This window comes from Hyla sarda, chromosome 4 (genome assembly GCF_029499605.1).
Source record: "Hyla sarda isolate aHylSar1 chromosome 4, aHylSar1.hap1, whole genome shotgun sequence".
Lineage (NCBI taxonomy): Eukaryota > Metazoa > Chordata > Amphibia > Anura > Hylidae > Hyla > Hyla sarda.
This window is the reverse complement of record NC_079192.1, coordinates 107,571,973-107,588,993: the sequence shown is the minus strand read 5'-3', so window position 1 is coordinate 107,588,993 and position 17,021 is coordinate 107,571,973.

Genomic DNA, 17,021 nt, shown 5'->3' with positions numbered 1-17,021 from the left:
CTGCTGGGGACCCCGGGGATCGCTGCTGCAGCACCCCGCTATCATTACTGCGCAGAGCGAGATCGCTCTGCAGTAATGACGGGCAATACAGGGGACGGAGCATCGTTACGTCACAGCCCACCCCCGTCAATACAAGTCTATGGGAGGGGGCGTGGCGGTCGTCACGCCCCTGCCATAGACTTGCATTAAGGGGACGGGCTGTGATGTCATGAGGGGGCGGAGCCATGACGTCACGCTGCTCCGGCCCCTGTATCGCCCGTCATTACGCACAGAGCGAACTCGCTCTGTGCAGTAATGATGGTGGGGTGCTGCAGCAGCGATCCCCGGGGTCCCCAGCAGCGGGACCGCGGCGATCTAACATCTTATCCCCTATCCTTTGGATAGGGGATAAGATGCCAGGGGCGGAATACCCCTTTAAGGACTGAGCCCTTTTTCGCAATTCTTACCACCGTTGCTTTATGAATTAATAACGCAAAAACGCTTTTACCAAATATTCTGATTCTGAGATTGTTTTTTCATGGCATATTCTACTTTATTTTGGTGGTAAATTTTTGGCGCTACCTGCATCCTTTTTTGGTGAAAAATCTAAAAATTTCATGAACATTTTGAAAATTTAGCATTTTTCTAACTTTGAAGCTCTCTACTTGTAAGGAAAATTGATATTCACAATATATTTTATTTTTCTTCACAAACACAATATGTCCACTTTATGTTGGCATCATACAATGGACATACTTTTGCTTTTTGAAAAAATTAGAGGGCTTCACAGTAGAGCAGCAATTTAAAAAAAAAAAATATGAAAATTGCTAAATCTGACGGGACAGATGCTACAGAACTACAACTCCCAGCATGCCTGGGCAGTCCAGGCATGCTGAAAGTTGTAGTTTGGCAACATCTGGAGGGCTACTGTTTGGGCACCACTGTAACAGTGGTCTCCAAACTGTGACCCTCCAGATGTTGCAAAACTACAACTCCCAGCATGCCCAGACAGCCTTTGACTGTCTGGGCATGCTGGGAGTTGCAGTTTGACCTTCCTAGTGGTTGCCACAGTAAAGATCATTTTACTTTCACTTTCAATCCCCCCCCCCCCCCCCCCTCCCTCACGACGATTCCCTACCAGAGACAGGATCCAGCAGTCTCCAGCGAAGATCCCAGGTCCCCAGGCATCTTTTCCTGCAGGTACGGCCTCCATCTTCTTCCCACGATCCCCTCGACCTCCAGGGGTGGGCAGAATGGGGGGTTGCCAATGGGTTGCCATTGGTCAGAACTCCGATGGGTTGCCAATGGGTTGTCATTGGTCAGAACTCCATTCTGCTAATGGCAGGGGATAGGAGGAGATCACAGCTCTGTGACCTCACTCCTATCCCTTAGGCTGATCGGGGCTGTCGCTGACAACTCCGATCAGCCCTATTTTCCGGGTGATCGGGTCACCAGAGACCTAGCGGCGGGGACCGGAATTCCCACGGGCTTATCCATACGCCCTCAGTCCTCAAGGACTCGGGATACAGGTTAACAAATGGCCTTTAGTCACTCTGGGGACTACACATATGTTTCAGTCTCTACTATACTTTTCACAAGGTTCATGTGTTCACCCTGCAAGCACTAGGCACCCAAAGGCCCCAGACGTGAACTCTGGGTACCACTGGATACAATTGTGGTAACCACTAGGGCAGATGAAGAGGGTTATGCTGGATGTAGCAGTCCTCACTGTATATGTCATGTGGCAGAGGGCAAAGTTACCCAATGTAGACCCTACCCCTTTTGTCGAATATCCGAGAAACAACTTGTAAATCATTCTTTAATACCTTGTGCAAAAAATATGTTTCAAAATGCTAGGTGTGCTCCTTGTTTTAGCTCTGGACATGGCATGAATAGTCTTACTTCCTAGTTCTTTGCATTTGTGAGGAAGGCGAAAAACTGCAAGGGAGATCAGGAAGAAAGATTCCATCCTGTTACTATAATGCACCAGGCATGCCCCAATGATGACACCAGTTGATCTTGGATGCACATCTTGGACAAAGCCTTTCAGACAATGGCCTGACTTCTAACAAACAAATAGCGCAGTCCCTTTGACATTCATAACTATACCCTGCTGTAGTAAAGCATGGTTAACTCTCCTTGGTTTCAAGAACAGTTACCATACCTCACAATGTGTACTCCTATGCTCTGTGCATAAGGTTTCTGTTATATGCTTACAAGCTTTTGCCCGCAGCTTCGCTCTTGGTAAATTTGGGGTAAGATAGATCTACTTTTTACGATCCTATGGTAATGAGGCCACTCTGGGTAATGTCTACGGGCATCCAAACAACCCCAATTATTTCAACATTGATCGCCACGTCTAAAGAGTTAATGCCGGACATCTGCCGGAACGGCGATTTACATGTGGCGATTTCCGGCATTAGCCACGGGTCCTGGCTGCTGATAGTAGCCGGAACTGTGCGGGTATGATGCAAGCTCAGTTCCTGAGCTCGCTTCATAACCCTCCTGTGCCTCAGCGCTGGGTATACCCTGCGTTCTGCGGCAAGGGGTTAATTCATACAAACTTTGAACCCCTGTTTCACCCCTTCAGGGGTGGAATTTTAGAAACCGTTAAAACACGTGTTTCCTTATCTCTAATTGTTAGCCTAAAAACAAAGTTTCATGCTTCAAAAATGACAGACTTCCATAGAAACTTTCAACGCCTATTTCACGCTCTTAACCTCTTAAGGACCCAGGACGTATGGGTACGTCATGGGTCCCGGTCCTGCAATATAACGCGGGGTCACATGGTGACCCCGCATCATATCGCGGCGGGCCCAGCGTCATAGTGGAGTCGGGATCCGCCTCTAATAGCGCGCGGCACTGATTGCGGTGCTTTACGCTCTTAACCCTTTAGCCGCGCGCTCAGAGCTGAGCCGTGCGGCTAAAAACGAAAGTAAAAGTGCCTGGCTAGCTCAGGGAGCTGTTCGGGATCACCGCGGTATAATCGCTCTGAAAAATAAAAAAAAAAGCAATCTGAGTGGTTGCTATGGGCAACTGAACAACTTTTTCCTCTGCACAGGTTTTGATAAATCTTCCACTGTGTTCCTGGCTCTGGCTCTGTGTACCCAGTGTTTCCCCCAGTGTAATCTGTGTATCCAGTGTCACAAATTATTTCTAGTGTTGTTTCAGTATTGGTGTTGCTGCTTCCAGTTGTGAACTGGACTGTAACCTGAAAATCCTCATGAACTTTACCTCCTTGTGTGGTTAAAATTGGAGAATCCCATAACCCCCTCCAGTATAACCAACACAGAACCAGTAGCTCCTTTGTCAAGAGGAGGTTTCAGGTTTATACATCTTATTCCCTATCCAAAGGATAGGGGATAAGATGTATGATCGCAGTAGTCCCACTGCTGGGGACCCCCCGCATTCTCGGTGCAGCCAGCAAAGAATGCCGGAGGCTGCACTGAGATCATGGGCGTCTCCAGCAGCAGGACCCCTGCTATCATACATCTTATTCCCTATCCTTTGGATAGGGAATAAGATGTATAAACCTGGAATACCCCTTTAAACATGCATAGAGAACACCATACCGGATATTCAAACACAACATTTAAGAAACACAACAGTGCATTCTTAAAAAGATTTAAAGGAGATCTGCAGTGCTCGGAACTTTATCCCCTATCCGAAGGATAGGAGATAAGTTTTAGATCACAGGCGGTCCGAGCACTGGGGCCATGGCAATGTACAGGAAAGGGGGCGTTCCACCCCCGCATGACGTGGCAGCCAGCACTCCCCTCCATGAATCGCATAAAGATACATGGAGGGGCGTGCCGGCTGTTGAGTCATGCGGGAACGGAACACCCCCTTTACTGTACATTGCCGCGGCCCTGTACACAAGATCACAGGGGGCCCCAGCGCTCAGACCCCCCGCGATCTATAACTTATCCCTATCCTTTGGATAGGGGATAAAGTTCAGAGCACTACAGATCTCCTTTAAATTACCTATCAAGTCTGAGTATCTGAATGTAGCGTTATGCTAAAGCTTGTTTATTATAGACACATTAGACATAACCCCTGTATTTTTCAGAATTAAATGATATTCCCTCTTATACTATATTCACTAATTTATGGATTAACATCTTATTCATTTAGTAATATCAGCTTGTAACTTCACCACTATTAACTGAGTATCATAGACCTATCATTTGACGCTATGTTCACACAGCGTAAAATGTGCGTAATATCCGCCCGGGCGGACTCTCCACATTTGCTTGTTCTGGCGGCGCTAGGGCCACCTGGAAATGCGCCGTCTCTATGAACGTCAATGCATTTCCGAACTGAATCCACAGAAACAATGTACCTGTTTATTGTTTCTTTCGTTGCAGGAATTGGGATTTCCACAGCAGATGTTTCTGCCGCGGAAATTCTACCATGTGCACAGTGCAGCAGAATCCCAATGAAATAATGTGAACATGGCCTAATTGTAAATTCCCTAGCAATGATTTGTAGATAGTAAGTTGTTTCCAATAATCATCTACAGTATGTGATATTAATGGAATTTGCATTTAAGGCATTCCTTTATTTTATTAAATGGTTCCCAGATCAAGCTTATAAAAATAACACATAAGGGAAAAATAAAGGCACACATTTATCCATCTATCTATCCATCTATCCATCCACCTACCTATCTACCCATCCATCCACCTATCTATGTACCCATCCATCTATCTATCCATCCATTCATCCATTTATCTATGTTGTCACTATATGTTGCTATGCACTGTGGTGCCACATACATGTAACCATGAAGGTAAAAAATGACCCCATAGAAAGTGTAGGAGTGGAAGCATAGATTTTAATTTTAAGTGTCATAAAGCCTCAATGCCTGTCAATCCCAATAAACACCTTGACACTTTATATTCTGCCTCCACGTGAACTTACAAGTATGCAAATATTACAACGTACGGAACAATGGGAGGTATGATATGCCATATTGGACCACCATATGGCTACTAACCTTAGAGGTTGGTTGCAACTATCAATGTAGAAATTACCGAGCAGAATGAGCCTGAGGAAAAGAACCAGTTATCATTCAAGCATGCTATATAATTGGCTATGGGATCTAAAACAAATGTCTGAGAAAGCAGATGGATGTGAAATGCTCCATTATTCATAAACACATTTTTCCCCCTTTCATTTTTATGGAAATTTTAACTCTATCACCAAATAGCCCATGATGACTCTTAACTCTTTGTGTGTAGTGATGAAAGCAGGGTGCCTGGGTATTTTTTTTTTTTTTTTTTTTAATAATACTATTATGTCATAGAAAAGTTTACAAAGTGTTTACTCTCTTAAGTGCTTGCTATATAGTTAGCTCTTATTAGTCATAATATTATTATCATTTATTTATTAAAAGTTTTTGGTTCGCGATTAAAATGTAGGAGAGAGCTGGCTCCTTAGAGCTGGCTCCGGGGCTCGTGGTGTCACGATCCCACCCCCTCGTGATGTCACACCCCACCCCCTCTATGCAAGTCCATGGGAGGGGGCGTGATGGCTGTCTTAGGTACATGGCCAACTCCCAACTCTCTACTGTGTTGAATTTTCACCCCCTGGCCCTATAATGCTGTCTGGCTGTGGCTTATCTCCCTCCCTATAGGGAACCCATCAATGGCAGTGCTCATGTGTCAGCCTAACAACAGTTACTCAGTTACAACAGTTTCTTGCACAACCATTTGTACTTTTTAATGTCACCCTTCATTGAACAATAAAATTTAAAGGGGTTGTCTGGGCAATATTGGAGACTGGAAGAGGTTTGCATGCAGCTTCTTATCACCTAGATTCTGGAGTCATCATTGACTGTGGCATCTAGTTGGTTAAATTAGTGTGCCTGCCCACTGCTGAAATGGGCCACAGCTTCTAAGAATAGAACAGACTCAGCTCCTGAATCTCACTGCATATGTTTCTTGCACACTTTGGGCGTACATAAAGAAGAAAGGTTAAAGGGGTATTTCAGTGATATAAACTCATCCCCTGTCCACATAAATGTCTAATTTTGGGGGTTCTGACCTTTGGGACCCTCTATTATGAGGATGAGGACCCAACTATCCCCACTGAATGGAGTGCACATGCATCCAGGCGCTACATTCATTCTCTATGGAGCCATCAAATCCTCTACTTTCATCCACTTTCACCCCACCCAGTGGATAGGAGATAAGTGTCTATCACTGGAACACCCATGGAAGTACAGCTAGAGTCTTCAATGAAGGCTGTGAAATAAATGACTGAAGAGGCATCCGGATCAAAATGTTCCTAGTGAAGTGACATTCAGGCCAAGGCTTTTCTGAAGAGTAGAGAAATAATGTAGTACATTTTTGTCCAGTCAAATGTTTTTTTTTGTGCTGCACAAAAAAATAATACAGCAAAAACAAAAAGAAAAATAGCCAGCACAACTACCTAATGCACAGGTGCAACACTGGTCTGCTGTGGCAAATACAGAGTATACAAAAAAGAAGGTTGCAGCAGCACTCTTGGTCAAAAAACGGATAGTGCACTTTTTTGGGACCAAGAGTGCTGCTGCAACATTCTTTTTTGTATACTTTGTATTTGCCACAGCAGCATGCACCTGTGTATTAGGTAGTTGTGCAATTTAGGGGGAGTGGCACCCTCTGTAGCCGTGAACCCTCCCTGTTTCACAGGAGGTATTTTAGTTGATAGTGGATCCAGCATGTCACCCAGTCAGAGGCCATATTCTCAGCAGAGTTGAGTGTTATGAGTGTTAGCGTCCCATCCGAAATGAGGCCACCTCCGCGTGGTGGATGGAGGGACATGTTTTGATCAAAAAGTGCGCTAAGAGCCTCCATTTTTTGACCAAAAAAATAATGCAGTTGAACACGAAGTTGGGAAACCCAGACATGTCTTGAAATCACCTTCATATTGCTGAGGGGTTGTGTCGTGTATCCCATGGCAGGAGCCGGTGCAGCCATAAGCACCAACAATTACCTTATTGCATGACTTATTAGGACGTATAATACATACTTTGTGTACAGAATACAGGGGTAGGTTACAGGTTGAGCCAGTAACTGTTTGACCCCTGTTTTAAGATTGTTAAGTTTTTAAGTGTATAAATACAGTGTATATATATCACCTGTCTGGTCTAAGATACCAGCCCTTTTAAGCATTCCCAAAGCATTCCTCTCTACAACTTTGGACTTTCTTACTCCTTTTAGAAACATTCAACCTTTTTTTGATCAGGGGATGATATTCTTTGTAATCTCTATGACAAAAGCCATTTTCCATGAGAGGGTCACAGCTCTTTATCTCTCCTACTACATTTGGAGCACAGAAAATGCATAAGAAGGATTCTTCAGCCAGACATGAACAGCTTTAAAGTAAATATCAAGTGGCAACAAAGATGAAATTGATGACATGTTGCTTAGATGATAACTGGTGTTCTAAAGCCAAGGAACAGAAAGCATTCATTGCATGGGGTGATAGGCTGCTGGACACGTTTTTAGAATTCCTATTGAGCATTTCTGTGTTTTATCAACAACAACCTCTGTATTAAATTTATAAATGACATATTTCATTTTGTTGTTTATTTTGTTGTTTAATTTTGTTGTTGCAAAATAGACATACCATCCTATATCAATTTCTTTATATATGTTTAAGTCTTTTTTTTATTCTTTATGATTAGCTTTTCAGCAGGAATAGTGTGTGACCCCTAACCATCAATGTAAACTAAGCAGAACATTCGAGTATTCGTAAACATGGCATTTAGTATAGCTCTAGTTCAAGTGTTAGTTCATCTAGACTATTGTAGAGGTGACACTCACTCCTAATGTTCATTTTTGCACAGTTTCACACTTCAGACGTGCTACTTTGTACTTGTGTGTCCTGAAAGAAGCCACTGATGCTTTTTGAGTTGCCAACTTACATCTAAAGACATCCTGCACCCAGTTTAGCAAATCATTCAGGTCAGCAGTGTGCTCCTTGCAAGCATGTCATGCTTATAGCTTAGCTTACTTTGCAACAGAATAGTCAGTAATAGGCCTCTTGTATACCTTTGCCCAGCTTGGATCTTCACTGGACGACACTTGGATTTGTGTATGTAATGTACACATGCACTTGGACCAGACACTGGCATACATATTGGAGATGGTATGACTTCTCTGTTTTGATATCTCATGTTCTATCGAAGTGCTGATCTATGAATACAGGAGAATTCTATGGTAGAGGAAGAACCTCTCTGAGAAATCTTCTTGGCTTCCTTAAGCTCAGAGCTCATGTCCTGCAGGAACGGATGGGAACTGAGTTATTGCACTTTTTATACAGCAGGAACACCGTTCCCATTAGCAGGAGTGCTGCAGTAGCATCCCTTGAGTGGAAATCTTGGGTGAGTTCCCACACTTATTTCTCAGGACTTGACCCCTGCTTAAGCTCAAGGGTGTGGATGGAAGGCAACCACTGTACCCCCCCCCCCCCCTCCCCTCCTGTAAAAGAGGATATATCATAGAAAATGTAACCAGCTGATACTGGTACAGTCTGTGGTCATCGTTTGGTCCTGTGTAATGGAGTAGTATATGTCCTAATTGGAAATAAATAAATCAAGGTGGCAAAATCTTTGTGGTGGCGCTGCTTGTCTAGGATCGATTTCACAAAGGGTCCAGAGGTAAAATATCAATTTTATTGACAGAAATACATAGGACAAAGTTATGACAGGGTGCAAGACACATTTTGGGAGCAAGTTCTCCCTTTTTTTCAATTGCATAGAAAGGCTGTCTGATGTGACAGTATCAAACTGAGAGCCCACTACTCCTTCATTTAAAAAGGTGGTTTTTGGGGATTTTATTTTAGCTTGCTTGGAGCACGAATACTTTTATGAGATTTATTTTTCCTAAATGTAACTTAAGGACGTGGAAGTATTACATCTTAAAGGAATGGATCCATCAGGACGATATTCCAGTGGTTCTGTAGAATTCGTTTGACAGTTTTGTGGTCCGTGGAGTAGGTAGTTAGGAAGTTGTAAGCGTAAGGTTAATTGGCTGATTCTGTTTCTTCTGTTTTTTATTTTTTTATTTTAGGATGCAGGCATGTTGTTTAATCCAAATGGCTGGTTTTTAATTTGCTGTTTCTGATGAGTGATTTGGGGTAACCTAATTGGAAAAAGAAACGTTGCCTGTAGAAGGAGTCCTGTAGTGGGCTAAGAGAAGGATTGAGATAGAAAAACCTTGTTTCTGAGTACAACAGTTCTATAATATTTATTTCCCTGTTCCTGTCATTTAGAAAATTGATATATCACATAGACATGTCAAAAGTTTTAATAAGGCTGGGTTTCAGTCCTGAGACCCCCACTGATCAGAGCAACAAGCGAGGAGAAGCAGTTACTTATAATGGGGCTCCAGGATATAGATCGCTGAGAGCCCACTTGTCCTCCTAAATGGTGGGGGTCTTATCAATTACAGCATGAACGATTAAAACATTGTCAATTTTTTTTTTTTTTTTAATGACAAGGACACTTTAAGACCAAAGGTACATGTCTAACAGTAGATAATTTTTATTTTATCTTTTAACCAGATTCAGATGATATATTATTCTTCATCAGGATATGAGTTTTCAGCTTTAGACTTACAGAAAAGCATAAGATTCACTTTAAAAGAGCTGTCTTGGGAACATAATATTTTATTCTGATGAATGATTACATATAGCAAGAAAATGCCCTCATGCACCTGTACGTTTATATATTTATTAGTATATTTTCATCTTCAACTCTCTTGAAGCATAGAAAAATATATAAAAATGTTAGTACAGAAAAGCTGAATATATGCAGAGGGATGAAAGATCAAGCCAGTGTCCTTTTGAAGATTTGAGTTGAAACTAAGGTTTCTATCAAAAATTAATGTGATGGTGTAACTCTGCCAACAAGCCATGGTAATCCTAATTAAGTGCCCAGTGCCAGAAGCACATTAACAGGGTATATGAAATGTGGCTCTGCTTGGTGGGATCAAGAAAGCTGGAAAGAACTGAAGCAATATGTTCATGTGAGGTATATCCGAGTACTGCAATTTACTTCTTTCCTAATGATGGTGCAGTTTCTTTATATATCTGCAAAGTTTCATCAAAGAGTTTACAGGGAAAAAAATGGTATCACTTGTTGTAGCTATAGATTCTAATACAAACTGTGTTTAAAGATTGTAAAACCCCAGGGCAGATATCACATTTCCCCACACACATCTCTCTCTGTCTCTTTCTCTCTCTTTTTCTCAATACACACACACACACAAACACATCTCTCTCTCTCTCTCTCTCTCTCTCTCTCTCTCTCTCTCTCTCTCTCTCTCTCTATATATATATATACACAAGTTATCTATATATGTGAATTAACCTTTTCGTGAAGCCAGGGTGCGGTTGATCTCTACACCACCTGAGATTGAGCCAGCTTCTAATGTGCCAGGCAAGGGGCAAAAAATTACTCTGATGCAAGGTTACGGATAACTGGCTTTACTGAGGTTGGAAAGATTGTACAATCCATTACAGCTCAGATTATTGGGAAGGAGATGCAGGGAAAACTTTTGGAAGCTTATCAGCTTGCTGGGACTTATAGTTGATTGTGCTGTATATGACTTACTTGACTTGTATGCAACCCACGCTAGACTGTAGTTACTTGGACTTGATTAACTTGACTGACTTGACTTGAATTGATCCCCAGACTTTAGTGCTTACCTCCAGGCTCTGACCTTTACCCAGGCGCAGGGGTTAACTGGTAGGAGAAGATGTGTGGTTGCTGGACTAGGCCTCAGGCCTCCTTCAGAATCACCCCACAGACTCCTCAGACTTCTCTCAACTGTACCTCAGCATGATCTAAACTCTGAACTCTGGTTACACTATATATGGAGCGGGTTTTGGCATTATCATTTGGCAGATAAGTCACATAGTTCACCTTTGCATACTCTCCTAACAACAAGGTTCATGACAACAGGATCTTTAAAGTAACAGGTGCATAGAAAATACCAATACATTAACCACTGCACAATATTGCATCATACTGTGAATTATAGAGTCCTGAGGAGAATGGGCCCAAGACGGACATTGAAGCAGCATCTGCCACACAGAATGGGCAGGAATACAGAAGAACAATTTATTTTGTACTGGGTCACCTCATAATGTGTACTAACGTATGTTATAGCATAACTTCTAAATGGCTGGAGATATTTTGATTAAACTTAGTACACATTTTCTTATATTTTCAAAATTAAAATATAGTAGAATTTAGGGATGTAATCATACCAACAATCTCTGCAGCCCAAGAGCACAAACAGTTAAATCATACTGTACCATGACATGAATCCCAGGCAGCAGGAACAGGTAAAAACAGCTTTAATGACCAAGATGCGGTGCATTTCGCTGTGCATGCACATCAAAACGTGTTGCATCTTGGTCATAAAAGTTGTTTTTACCTGTTCCTGCTGTGTGTACTTGGGTCCCATCAGCCGCATTTGAACCTGCTGTTTTCATCGAAGCCTATCCTATTTACAAGTTATACCTGAGCTGGAGGGCTGCTGACGTGATCCCGATCTATTATCATGTGCTAAGCATTGTTCTGTATGACGGTACACAACCACCCAGGGTGAGCGGCTTTCGTGCATTTTTACCATACCCTATTTCAAGTGTGATTTACCCTATGGAGCGCCTTTACCTTTCTTTTTATATTAATCCCACGCATGATGTTCCCATACTGACAATCTCTGCAGTCTGGAAATTAAACAGTTGAGGCAGAACAGTTAAATTGTACTTTACCATGACATTGGTTCGGCAATAGAATGTTGAAAACTGAAGGAAATACAATTAGGAGATGCGCCAAAAGTCCCATGCAAGTCTGTAGGACCTCTAGTATATCTTATGATCGTGTTACCCTCGGGCAGCAGAGAATGTCTGAAGTTTAAACATCCTGCCACTAGACCAATGTCATGGCAAAGTATGGTCTAACTGTCCAGCAGGCAGGTGCAGAGAATAGTTAGTGTGGTGGCAGGGGGAACTCGCAGGGCAGGCAGGGGAGATAATATTTATTGCTGGAAAAGAGTAGATGGGAATAGTAGACATCAGTGTGGGGACAGAGAAAAGGCATGGCAGCGCTGCTGAGAGATGTGCAGGGGGGACGAGCAGCCTAACCCTGCTGGGGCTTGAGCCTGGGAAAGTTGGGTGACATGAATAATGCATGCCAGCTTTCCCTGTCTCCTGAATAGTGTTGCTTTTACTCTCTCACAAGGTTAAGGTAGGAATACTGGATAACGTTGGGTGCTCAGCTAGTTATTAATAAAAAAGACACAATCTAACAACATGTTTTTTTGAACAGATCACATTTGTAATATTGTTCATAAAGAAGATGTCCAGCAGTAAAAAAAATTATCCTCTTTCCGCAGAATAGGGGATAAGTGTCTGATTGCGGGGGTTCTGATCGATGGGAATCTCCTACGATCTCCCGTACTGGGCCCCGGCTCTGCCCTGGCTCAGCTCTTGTGTGTGACGTTTTGCACCAATGTCGAGGGAGTCATGAGAGTTATATTTTAACATCAAAGTGACAGAGTGTTAATACAGTGTACTGCAGCGCTGTCCATATTAATACAGTATAACAGGGTAGATCCTGTACTGACGATACATTATACGCACTCTGTCACTCCACTGCTTTTATCCTTTTTTATTATTTTTATAAGGGTAGTTTAATAGTTTTTTTTTTACCTGTGCTACACCCCTGGGATTTTGTTTTGATTGCATAAGGGCCCCTTACTTACCCTTGGGGCATTTTCTTTGGTTTATGTTTTGCACACAGCACATCAGCTGGTCTAAACATGCCCCCTCCATTAATTGCCATGGGAGAGGCGGGTATACAGTGTTTGTGCGTCTCCGCCTCTCCCGTAGAAATTAATGGCGGGTGCGTGTTTCGATCTGCTTACACGCTGGGTATGAAACTCCCTCTAACAGAGCAGAGTCGGGGCCGAGCTAGGGCTCCGTACGGGAGATCACAGGGGGGTCTGCAGATATGGGATAAGTTTCTTACCGCTGGACATCTTATTTAAATCTTCTATTGATTACAATCTCTAAGAAAGATAGCAAAGTAATGTAAATGTGTGTTGTTCATCTTATATCATCTTATATTTACAAAATTGTACAAAATTGCATTCTCAATGTATAGGGAGGTTTACATCAAACATAAGTATTGTGCTCAGTAAGTAAGTGATGGGATTAAATCTGGACTGGTCTGAGGTAGAACCCCTCTTCCTAATAGTAAAGGAATCATCTAATAGGTCAGGTCAGTCAACTAATGTTTCTATGACACAAGCTGGCTTAGTGCTAAAAATACATACTGTATGTGGATTAGTGGGGACTGGTTGGATATTTTAGAAAAAGAATGAATGGAAGGAGGTGAACTTGGCAGCAGAATTTGTTATTATGAATTGTTTTCCTACGTTTTTCCCTCATACATATTTTTCTTTCTTCTTCCCACCTGAATTAAAGGAGGATAAGTAATTTAAGTTTTTTTTTTTGCAATATACTAGAACGAGGATTTGGTCAGATGACTAATTGTATTAAAAGTAATCCAGTCAAGATTGAATTGCTCATGCAAACTTGGGTTTACCTTGGGCCAACAGTTGGTGGTGTTTATATACTCTGCTTATCTGTACCGATCGAATTTGATACTGCACAGTAATGTGAGAGGTATTCTCTGACTGTGTAACCTTTGTGGCAGTTGTTGGTACACCTGTGCCATCTGGTGATTATCTGGATTTAACATATCTATCACATCTATTACATGTATAACTACATGCAGGAAAATTTATACGTTTAAAAATGTAATCTTCTGACCCCTATAACTTTTTTATTTTTCCACGTACAGGGCGGTATGAGGACTCATTTTTTGCGCCGTTATCTGAAGTTTTTATCGGTATGATTTTTGTTTTGATCGGACTTTTTGATCACTTTTTATTCATTTTTTAATGGTATAAAAAGTGACCAAAATACGCTTTTTTGGACTTTGGAATTTTTTTGCGCGTACGCCATTGACCGTGCAGTTTAATTAATGATATATTTTTATAGTTCGGACATTTACGCACGCGGCGATACCACATATGTTTATTTATTTTATTTTTTTTACACAGTTTTATTTTTTTTATGGGAAAAGGGGGGTGATTCAAACTTTTATTAGGGAAGGGGTTAAATGACCTTTATTAACACTTTTTTTTTTACATTTTTTTGCTGTGTTATAGGTCCCATAGGGACCTATAACACTGCACACACTGATCTCCTATGCTGATCACTAGCGTGTATTAACACGCCTGTGATCAGCATTATCGGCGCTTGACTGCTCCTGTCTGGATATCAGGCACGGAGCAGTCATTCGTCGATCGGACACCGAGGAGGCAGGTAAGGGCCCTCCCGGTGTCCGATCAGCTGTTCGGGACGCCGCAATTTCACCGCGGCGGTCCCGAACAGCCCGACTGAGCAGCCGGGATACTTTCAGTTTCACTTTAGAAGCGGCGGTCAGCTTTGACCGCCGCTTCTAAAGGGTTAATAACGCACATCGCCGCGATTGGCGATGTGTGGTATTAGCCGCGGGTCCCGGCCGTTGATGAGCGCTGGGACCAAAGCGATATGATGCAGGATTGCGGCGCGATCCCGCTTCATATCGCGGGAGCCGGCGCAGGACGTAAATATACGTCCTGCGTCGTTAAGGGGTTAAACTCCATTTAATGCGGTCCAGGCTCCAGGGCATCTAAAATGGCAGATCCACATGTAAGGACATGGGGCAAGGAACTCTGGAAAGGCGGGAACAAGGGTGGGCGGGATTAATCTGAATCACATGCAGGATGCAGCCTATCAGCAGCCAGTCACCCCTGTGACTATATAATTGGCAGCCATATTCTGGCTAGTCACTTCTTTCATTACACTGCAGAGAGACAGGACGGACATCGCTGTGTGTGTGTGTTACACAAAAAAGCTTTTTCCAGCAGCGTTTCACTTCCTAGTCTCATCAGCGTTCTGGTGGACAGAGACTCAGAGAGCAGTGCTTTTTTCCACTGAAAAGGATTTTTACTGCAGCCATTAACCTCCCAGTCACTTTCTACTGCATTGTATTACAGAGAGGGGCAGAGAGCAGTGTGTTGCCTCATACATTTCAAAAAGCTGCCTCAACTTCATAAAAATTAGCAGAGGAGGCAGGAATAATTTTTCAGTGCAATTCTGTGTCTTTGTTCCACAACAAATCATCTGCTGGTTATACTAGTCTGTAGACGGTATAATACCCAGCAGTCCATTCCTAATAGTCTTTGAAAGAGTGCAATTTTGGGTTTAGTACACAGCTTTTGTGTGCGGCAGAACTGTTGTGTACTGCTAGTGTTGTGCAAAAAATATGTTTTTTTAAGCATACTGTAGCGCATTTTTCTGCCCTCATAAGTGCATACCACATACCTACATCTATGTAGTGTAGTGCGGCAAACTGCCAGCTCAATGTTCACCAGAATGGACACTCAAAAAATATAAATAAATTCAAATTCAGTTAAATAAAAATCACATTAAAAAATCTATTTACTTTAATCAATTTTGATGCCATATCATCTTCCTGCTGCCACATTCAGATGCTCTGCCGCAGGGATTCTAATAGCGATGCCTGTAGTCTGCATGTCATACTGAATAACAGTATTATTTCACTGACACAGCATACTCTCTATGCGTGCTAGAACAAAGCAAACTGTTGTTCACCCCTATTGAGGCTCTCTGTAGGCCAGAAATATCAGTTTTTAATACAGATTTGCTGCAAATAAATAATTCGGCCGAATGGAATTTTTCAAAAGTTTGTTCATCTCTAGAGATCACCATTGCACCATTACAGCCTTCAGATGTTCCTGAACTACAATCCCATGATGGTAGTTGTAGTTTTACAACAGCTTGGGGTACAGTGCTGTGTAATCTTCATTTGTGTGCCTCCAACTCTTGCAAAACGACAGACAAAGGATGTGTGGGCATGCTGGGAGTTGTAGTTTTGCAACAGCTAAAGGCAACACTGCTCTAACACAATGTGTTATAAGCACTGCAGCTCCAGCTGTTGCAATTCAAAACTACAACTACCAGCATGCTTGAATAGCCAAAGCTTTCTGACTCCTAATTGACACACATAGTGACAGCTATGTTGATTAGCATCCAGCTTTACTAAGAACAGATGTATGTGTAAAAAATGTATGAATAAAAACTATTGTGCAGTGATTTACAGACTGTCCAGGCTGCTCCCAGTCTCAGAGCAGTTGAGTCATCCCCAGTGAGGGAAAGAGACAGACACGCCCCCTCCACAAGGAAAGAACAAAAAGCAAGTGAGCAACATATACATGCTATTTGTTAGTGATATATAGTTCATAGACACATAAAAAGAAATGCACTATGACAGGTACGCTTTAAGGTTAGACACAAGTAAAGTAGCACAACAGAGGATCTTTAATACACAGGCAGTAATGAAGAGCTAGATGCCTCCTTAAATATGCTGTCAACAACATGAGAACATCTTGACTGCTATGGGGATTTGACACATCTAGCGAATGGAGGTAGGGAAGCCACTAGCTCAAGTAGAAAGTAAGTAGCATCTGAAAAGCTGCCAAAAGACAAATCATCTAATTTGTTGAAAATAATCTTACCCAGTACTCACCACCACTCCACCAACAAGTTTTCCAATCATTTGTACAAAACTAGGGTTTTTTTGGGGAGATTTCAGGATAAGCTATTGTGTGTACAGGAGGATCAACACTACTCCAGTCCACTTATTATACCAATGCATAACTTTCATATTGCATTCATTAATTGACCCTTAGCTAGTGGGTGTAAACTAGCTGCTACAATGTCTCATATACCATGCATGCACAGAGAAGGGAATCCTGCTCTTCTGTTTTTTTCTTTTACTAATAATACATATAAAGCAACAGCAGCATCAAGCCCATGGGTGAGATTTATAACTTATAGTTAGCTAGTGTGGGCTTTTTGCATTCTCTTTTTGCCTCTACTCTTTGAACTCACCCCCTACCATT